Source organism: Grammomys surdaster, unplaced genomic scaffold (genome assembly GCF_004785775.1).
Source record: "Grammomys surdaster isolate TR1022 unplaced genomic scaffold, NIH_TR_1.0 313, whole genome shotgun sequence".
In the NCBI taxonomy this organism is placed as follows: Eukaryota; Metazoa; Chordata; class Mammalia; order Rodentia; family Muridae; genus Grammomys; species Grammomys surdaster.
In genome coordinates this window covers 2410389-2417909 of record NW_021604732.1, presented here as the reverse complement: position 1 = coordinate 2417909, position 7521 = coordinate 2410389, and the positions used below count along the sequence as shown (strand labels likewise).

At 41.6% G+C, this 7521-nt stretch overlaps 1 pseudogene; it reads right to left on the bottom strand.

Annotated features, from left to right (window-relative positions):
• Nucleotides 1–2361: 2361 nt before the first annotated feature.
• On the bottom strand, nucleotides 2362–7133 carry LOC114629618 (annotated as a pseudogene).
• Nucleotides 7134–7521: the final 388 nt, after the last annotated feature.

Below are 7521 nucleotides of genomic sequence, written 5' to 3'. Positions count from 1 at the left end.
ACTTTGAAATGTACACACTTCTTATTTGTCAATTATTTTTGTTGTTGACTTTGTTGAGGTGGTTCAGTCACCTTTTCCTTGGCTAATGAACAAACAAGTAGCTCAGATCCAAGATCAATGGGCCATTGTCATGGGCAACTATGCCCATTTTCCTGAATGTCAACTTCCATTAGCCTGTCGCTTCATGTCCACAGACATGATACACAGTTCTCCCCAAGGTTCTGTATATGAAGGACGAGGACCCCAATATCCTCCTGCCTCTCAGCCTTCTGAATCCTAGGTCTGCAGGTCTGATCTAACATACCTTATTCGTTTGTTTGGGAGACAGTGTTTCATTGTTCATGACCTGCAACTTGCTTATGTAGCTCCTCTGGCTTTAACTTTTTCTGCTCCTGTTTCCACCTCCCTCCTGACCTCCAGGACAGACAGGCATCAGGGGAGGTAACAATGTAACTGGAGAGCTAAGGCTGTGCCTACACAGAGCTGGCCTTTGATTTTCCTTACCATGTACTCATATTTTCCGGTCTTTCCTTTAACCATATCCTGCTGATGCTACTACTAAGCTTCAGTAGAGACTTGGACCTTTTCAGTTGGAGAAGAATTATTTCACAGAGGGCAAGAAAGAGATGCAAGGATGGTCATAGTGATGCTATTGGTAATAGCATGATTGGAAGCAACTTAAATGTCCAACAATGGAGAAACAGGTAACTATACTTGACATATTCATGATTCAAGCAGTGAGCCTAATTGAACAACTTTGTATAGACTGCTGAAAATCACAATGCTATATAGAAAATCAAGGTGCTCAATTATGCATGCAAACATTGCCAGGGAACAGCAGTTTGTGGGTGACTTTTAATGTTTGGGCTCTAGGAGTGCGAGCAGGGAGAATGAGAAAATTTGGGAGAGGAGTCATGTTTGCACACAACTTTCATGTGATTTGAATGTGTTATTCTATAGACATGTGTAATCAAAGGAATTTAATTTAAATTTCAATGTAACACATGAGAAATTTCAAATATGCAAGCTTCTCATTTTTATGTTTTCCAGGGAGTTTTAGTCCTTGGGGGAAGGAGAAAGAGAAATAGAGGGAGAAGAAGAAGAACGGAGACAGTGGACCTTTTTTTTGCTGATGAACAGACAACTAGCCCAGATAGGTTGGCCATTTTTCTGGTCAGCCATGTCCATTTGTCTGAGTGTTTATGCCATTAGTCCAGGCTTTACACTCAAAGAATTATTCATAATTCTCTCCAATAGCTGAGATTCTAAAAGTGGAGGTCAAGGACATACAACACACACACACAACACCCACCCACACACACACAACACAACACATGGGAAATAAGAGACATGCAAGTTCTTATGTTTCACTTCAGTCCAATGGGGACACACATTTTATGAAATGAGTGTAGGTTGCCTATGGTGTACTTAAATTCCATGTAGTTCTCACACAGACTCCTTAGCACATGGAGTGCAGGTTTAAATCCTCATTTCTGACCTGTTCATTTGTTTTCTGAGAGATGGTTTCATTGGTGTCATCATTCAGGTGTTGTGCAAGGCTTTGCAAGATGAACAAAAAGCAGCTTTAGAACTTGTGGAATGCAGCCCTCCCATTCTCACAAACACTGTGGGTGTGCCTCAGAGAGGCAGGGCCCAGAGGACTGCATGTCCTGAGGGCTTCATGCTTCCATGGAGCATCGCTCTGCTTGTTGCCTTTGCAGTCACCTTCTCCTTCCTAACCTATGTGTTGTAGGAAAGCTATGGGGCTCCAGCCCCTCACTGGGCAGGATCATTGGCCCTCACAATAATAGTGATCAATCTTTTTCAAGTATTGGTGCTGGCGCGGATTAATGATTCAACCACCACCCTGAGAAAGAACTTAAAGATGTAGATGGTTAGCAATGACCGCCACCCTTACAAAGAATTTGGAGATGCAGATTGTACATGCAGTTAAGTTAAGATGTTTTTGCTAGTGGCTTTGATGTCAAAAATCTTTTTTCACAAAAGCATTTTTTATTTGAGGCAATGAGAAGTCTGACACAAAGGATTAGAGTTCTAAGCACTCAAATTTAAGGGTTAGTGACACAACCTGGGCTATAAATCTTGCGTCTCTTTGGTTGGGAAGGGTCCTCATGTTAAAGTCCTCCAGGTGGTAAGAAGAAAGACCAAGAAAGCCTGGAAGAAGCTCCTCAGCTAATGGTACTGCCCTCCAGATTCTATGTCAAATTAACAAACTGTCACCATCTTATCTGCAAGGTGTCACCCAGTGCAGAGGGACACAGGACACTTGCAAAGGCAGGTGAAGCAGAAAGAATAGGTATATGTCACTTGGGGAGGAGCAGGGATCCGTCTGCTGCAGCTTCAAACTTCTGAGTGGAAGGGGTCATCCTTGTGTTTGGCACAGATCATCAAGGCCACATCTTCCAGTTCTTGTTGTAGTTGAGTGGTCATGTCCTTGCTGCTTAGCTCAAAGTCAAAGACCTTAAGGTTCTCAGCAATGCGTGCTGGTGTCACAGACTTGGGGATCACTATCAAGTTGTTTTGAATGGGGAACCGGATCAGCACCTGGGCTGTAGTTTTATTCTATTTGGCTGCAATTGCCTTGATCCTGGTATCCTCCAGGAGAGACGGGTCTTCAAGCTTGTCCCAGGACCTGTCAGGAGAACCAAGGGGACTGTATGCAGTCACCATGATTCCTTTGCAATGGCAACACTCAATCAGTTTCTCCTGAGTTAGGTATGGGTGGCATTCAATCTGGTTAACAGCAGGCTTCTATTTTAAGCTGGGTTTGTTCAAGATTCTCTCAATCTGAAGAGGGTTAAGCTGGAGACACAAATTGCTTTTATCAAACCTTCATCCACCTGTTGTTTCATAACCATCCAAGTGTCCACAAAATCGGTGTCACTAGGAATCACATTTCCTGATGCATCCAGTGGGAAATCATCAGGCCCAGGCTTGAAGCCCGTTGGCCAGTGAATAAGGTAGAGATCCAGGTAGTCCAGCTGTAGGTCATTGAGTGTCTTCTGGCAGGCTCCTTTCACCATGCTCTTGTCATGGAACATGTACCACAGCTTGCTGACATTGAAAAGATCCTGATACTTCCCCACCTGCTCCTTGAGCTTCTCCTGGAGGGCCACTCTCACCTCCTTCTTATTCTGGTACTCCTGGGCACAGTCAATGTGGCGATACGCCATGTCAATAGCAACTTTGACAGCCTCAGTCACCTAGCCAGGAGACTTCCAGGCGCCCAGGCCCAGGGTGAGCATCTTGGTGGCATTGTTGAGTTCCAGATGGCTAGCCCTGATTGCTGCACATTATACACTTGGACCAGCAAATGTCAATGTCAAAAATCTTATGGAACTATTTGGGTTCTGAAAGGCACAGTCTTAATAGTTGAGCTAGGGATATTTTTTGAGGTCAGGGAACAAGAACAACGGCAGCCAGACTAGTACTAGCTGACATTCCATTCTTGCTAAAGCTGGGTTGCTGATCAAGGTGATGATAAATTTTTTATGCTCATTTTTGCCCTCGGCTTCCTGATATGATTTAATAAAAAATTGCTTATGAGTAGATGCGCACCTTGAGGATATAAAATAGAAATAACTGTATTTTATATAAAAGTTTAGATTTGTGATACTTTTAAGATTTTTTATAAGGTAAGTTTACTTTTTATGATGAATAGTAAAATAATTGATCCGTTCTTAGTAACCACAAATTGCAGCCTGCCAGTAAGAGAAACTGTCTCATAAAACTACTTTGCTTGCTTACATGTTGGTAATCTATAACAAGTTGCTTAGTTACAAATGTATGTGGGTTCTTAGGAATTTTTTTTACCTATATTACATAATGTTTATTTATGTGATGGTATTTGAGAATATAATTTTCTATGTATACTCATTGTGATTGATTGCTTAATAAAAATCTGAATGTAATCACATTGTGATTTTTGTACTGCTTGAAAGATTTTGCTGGGATATATAAACTGTGGGGGAAAAAATAAAGTTGTTGGAACTTTGCTCCAAGTACCCAATCACCCAATGTGTGAGTGTGTGTGTGTGTGTGTGTGTGTGTGTGTGTGTGTGTGTATATATATATATATATATATATGCACGTATGTATGTGTATGTATGAGATTTTCTAAGCTTGCTTGTTAGAGCCTTGCTTCATCTACCAAGTGTGTGTGTCTGTGTGTCTGGGTGTGCGTGCGTGTCTCAAAGAGTTTCTTGCTAGCCTTGGGGAATACTTTAATGGCCCAAGAGAATCAAGCTTTGTTCCCTCAGAAACCAATTTGATGAATGATCAATTATCCACTTTATGCCCTACCTCAGTTTACCGTGTAATGGTAAAACTGGTCTCTGATACACAGACTAGCCTGGAACTTGCTATATCAATCAGTCTGGACTCTAGTTTGGCAATTTCCTGACAAGTTCCAGGATTAGAGGCCTGTACCATCTTAATAGGTATTTCAACAGGGATATCTGCTGATCCTCAAGCCAGAGACTCATTGGTACAGTCAGTCCTCCTCTAACAGGACAGCCAGAGTTTTCCCTTTAAATCTGTGATGCATTACTTAAAGAAAGGGACCCATCCACACCTCCCTCATCAGCTTGTCTTCCCTCCCTTTCTGTCTTTGGTAGATGTGTACATAGTTGAGGTCCGTAAGAATGCCTATATGCCCTGCAGTTCCATTCTCCCTACCTCTGGGGCCTTTTTGCCTGTGTGCTTGGGCAACAGACACTGTCCTTGGTCACGGTGTGCCAATGGGGCAATCAGCACTAATGACAGAAATGTGCTAAGTTAAAAATCCAACAGATATGAGTTAAGGGGAATTTCTACAAAGGAATCTATGTTCCTAACCATACAGAATGGGACTCTAGCTGACCATGGTACCTACTGCTGCAGGATACAATTTGCTGGCCCAATAAATGATGAAACACTAGAGCTGGAATTAGGCCTCATCAGAACAGGTGAGTAGACCTTTTCATGTCCATCAGCATCTCCTGTGAGTCATGATATCATAGAAACAAAGGATTCTCGCATCTCACTTCCCTAGCGACAGACCTTGGGGTGGGAAGGGAATTAAAAGCCCTCACATCTGAAGGTCAGTGGTGTAGCTTCCAAATGTTTTCAAACTCAAGGATACAGTCTACAGAAGGGGAAGAAAGGCCTAAACCAGTGGTTCAAGACCCCGACTGATCATTAGCATCACATGGAGAGGAGAGTGTCATGTCAATAAGAGCTCAGGTCCCACCCTCAAAAGCGGACCAGTATCATCTCTGGAATCACAGTCTTCATTTTCTCCTTTTACACCAATCTCCTTCAGAGACAGGCAGGACTGTGAACCTCTGGGTTGTACAAGTTTGTTGTGGGAGTCTATATGTTCATGTTCTTTTGTTTTAATATTTATAGCTCATGGGCTAAGGACATAGCTCAGGGTAGACTGTTGACACTGTATGCAAGAGACTAGGATTAAAGGTGTGTACCTCATTGCCTTGTCTACCAAGCCTTTTTGGTCATACTGGGGTGAGGGAAAGGCACCATGTGTTAGCATTTGGCATGGTGACCTGGGTGAAGGCAGGTCTGTTCTGTTTTCCGAGTCTCTGTCTCCTCCTCTATCCAACAGTGATCACACAAACCTCCGAATCTTCCATTTCACAAAAATGTCCCCTGCTTTGAAAATAATTTTGGATATCTACAGGTTTTTACCAAATATCATGTGACCATCATTTCATTTTTAAAAGATAGTCAGTTATCTGTGTCTTATTGTTGTAGAAATCTTGCTCAAATAAAAACTTAAATGATGCCAGGCAGTGGTGGCACATGCCTTTAATCCCAGCACTTGGGAGGCAGAGGCAGGTGGATTTCTGAGTTCGAGGCCAGCTTGGTCTACAGAGTGAGTTCCAGGACAGCCAGGGCTACACAGAGAAACCCTGTCTCAAAAAACAAACAAACAAACAAACAAACAAAAAGAACTTAAATGACAATGAAAGAAAAGGACAGCAGCGAGCACTGGTGGACCAAAGTCAGCGTGGCTCCCGAAAGGCTTCTGTGATGGCTCCACTTGGTATTCTCACGTGTTCTTTTTACTTTGCTTTTATTGAAAACAGTCTTTTCTGTACAATCTATTCTGTTTCCCTTCCCCCAACTCCTCCCAGTATCTCCCCAGAACCTCTCTTACACAAATCCACACCATTTCCCTTTCTCATTAGAAGACAGGCATTTAAAGTATAATAATAAAATAATAAATATAGGACAAGCAAGCAAAATTTTACAGAAACATATATGTCAGTCAGCAGGTATCAAGGGCGATGACCTATTGCTTCAGCTATTCCTTCAGACTATTCTGTTGCAGGTAACAAGTGAAGCCAGGCTCGGCAAATGGACATTACAACTGACTCTTTAAGTAAATAACTAAATACATAAAATACGTCAACAAATCAGTATCTGTTTATTGGTAATTTCTATCTTATTCTACTTTAGTATTTACAATTTTAAATATCATTAGATTTTAGTTATTTATGTGCATGTGTGCATACATGCGTGTGTGTGTGTGTGTGTGTGTGTGTGTGCGCATTTGTATGTGTATGTATGTGTGTGTGTGTACATTTGCCATAGAGGGTCTATGGAGACAGGAGGACAACCAGGGCCACCAGCACTCAGGAGGCAGAAATCTCATGTAGAAGTTAATACTCCCTTGAAAATTGGGACTTGTGAACAATGAAACAGACAATGAAGATATCAATACAACAGTCTTTGTTAACTCTTAGCAAAACCAAGTATTTTGTTGATTGTTTCAAACTGATTCACTATAAAAATGCTGTGCTTTCTGAAATACATTTAAACAGAAACATGGCCTGGAGACAGTTAAAAACACAGAACTAGAAATAAAACTAGAGATAGCCCCAAACACTGTCCCAGCTGTAACAGGACTTCTTTTAGGCTGAGTCCGAGTCCCACTCCCTCATCTCCCCTTCCATTTCTGCATTGTCTCCTAGCTCCTAATTCAGAGCTCAGTGGGTGAGTCTAGGAACACTGAGCATCAAGACAGAAGTGTAGTAGAAATAGCACTAATGAACTCAAACCTGTGCCCCATTATCTTCTTCCCAGATGTCTGCCTGGTCCATATTCACCATGTTAACCTCTCCTGATGGAAACTCACATTCTTATCCTAAGATCAACCACATTACACTGTATCATATTTCAGGAGCCATTAGAAAGCATGGACACCTCTAGACTCCTTTCTGTTTCTCTGCCAGATACATTAAACCTGCAGCTCCCATGACTTAAGCCCCTTTGAGGAAAGTGAGAAAAATAATGTTTTAATTTACAAAAAAAGAAAGAAACCATAATCATGAAGTACTTCTAAATTAAGTCTTGCCCTCCTCACTTGTGTTTGTTTATTTATTTATTTACATATTTTTATTTTTAAATCTTATTCCTCGCTTCTTGATGGTTTCAGTAACTAAGATAGAAGTCCATTTTCTGAATTACCATAGATTTTTTTTTTCTCATAGACACAAT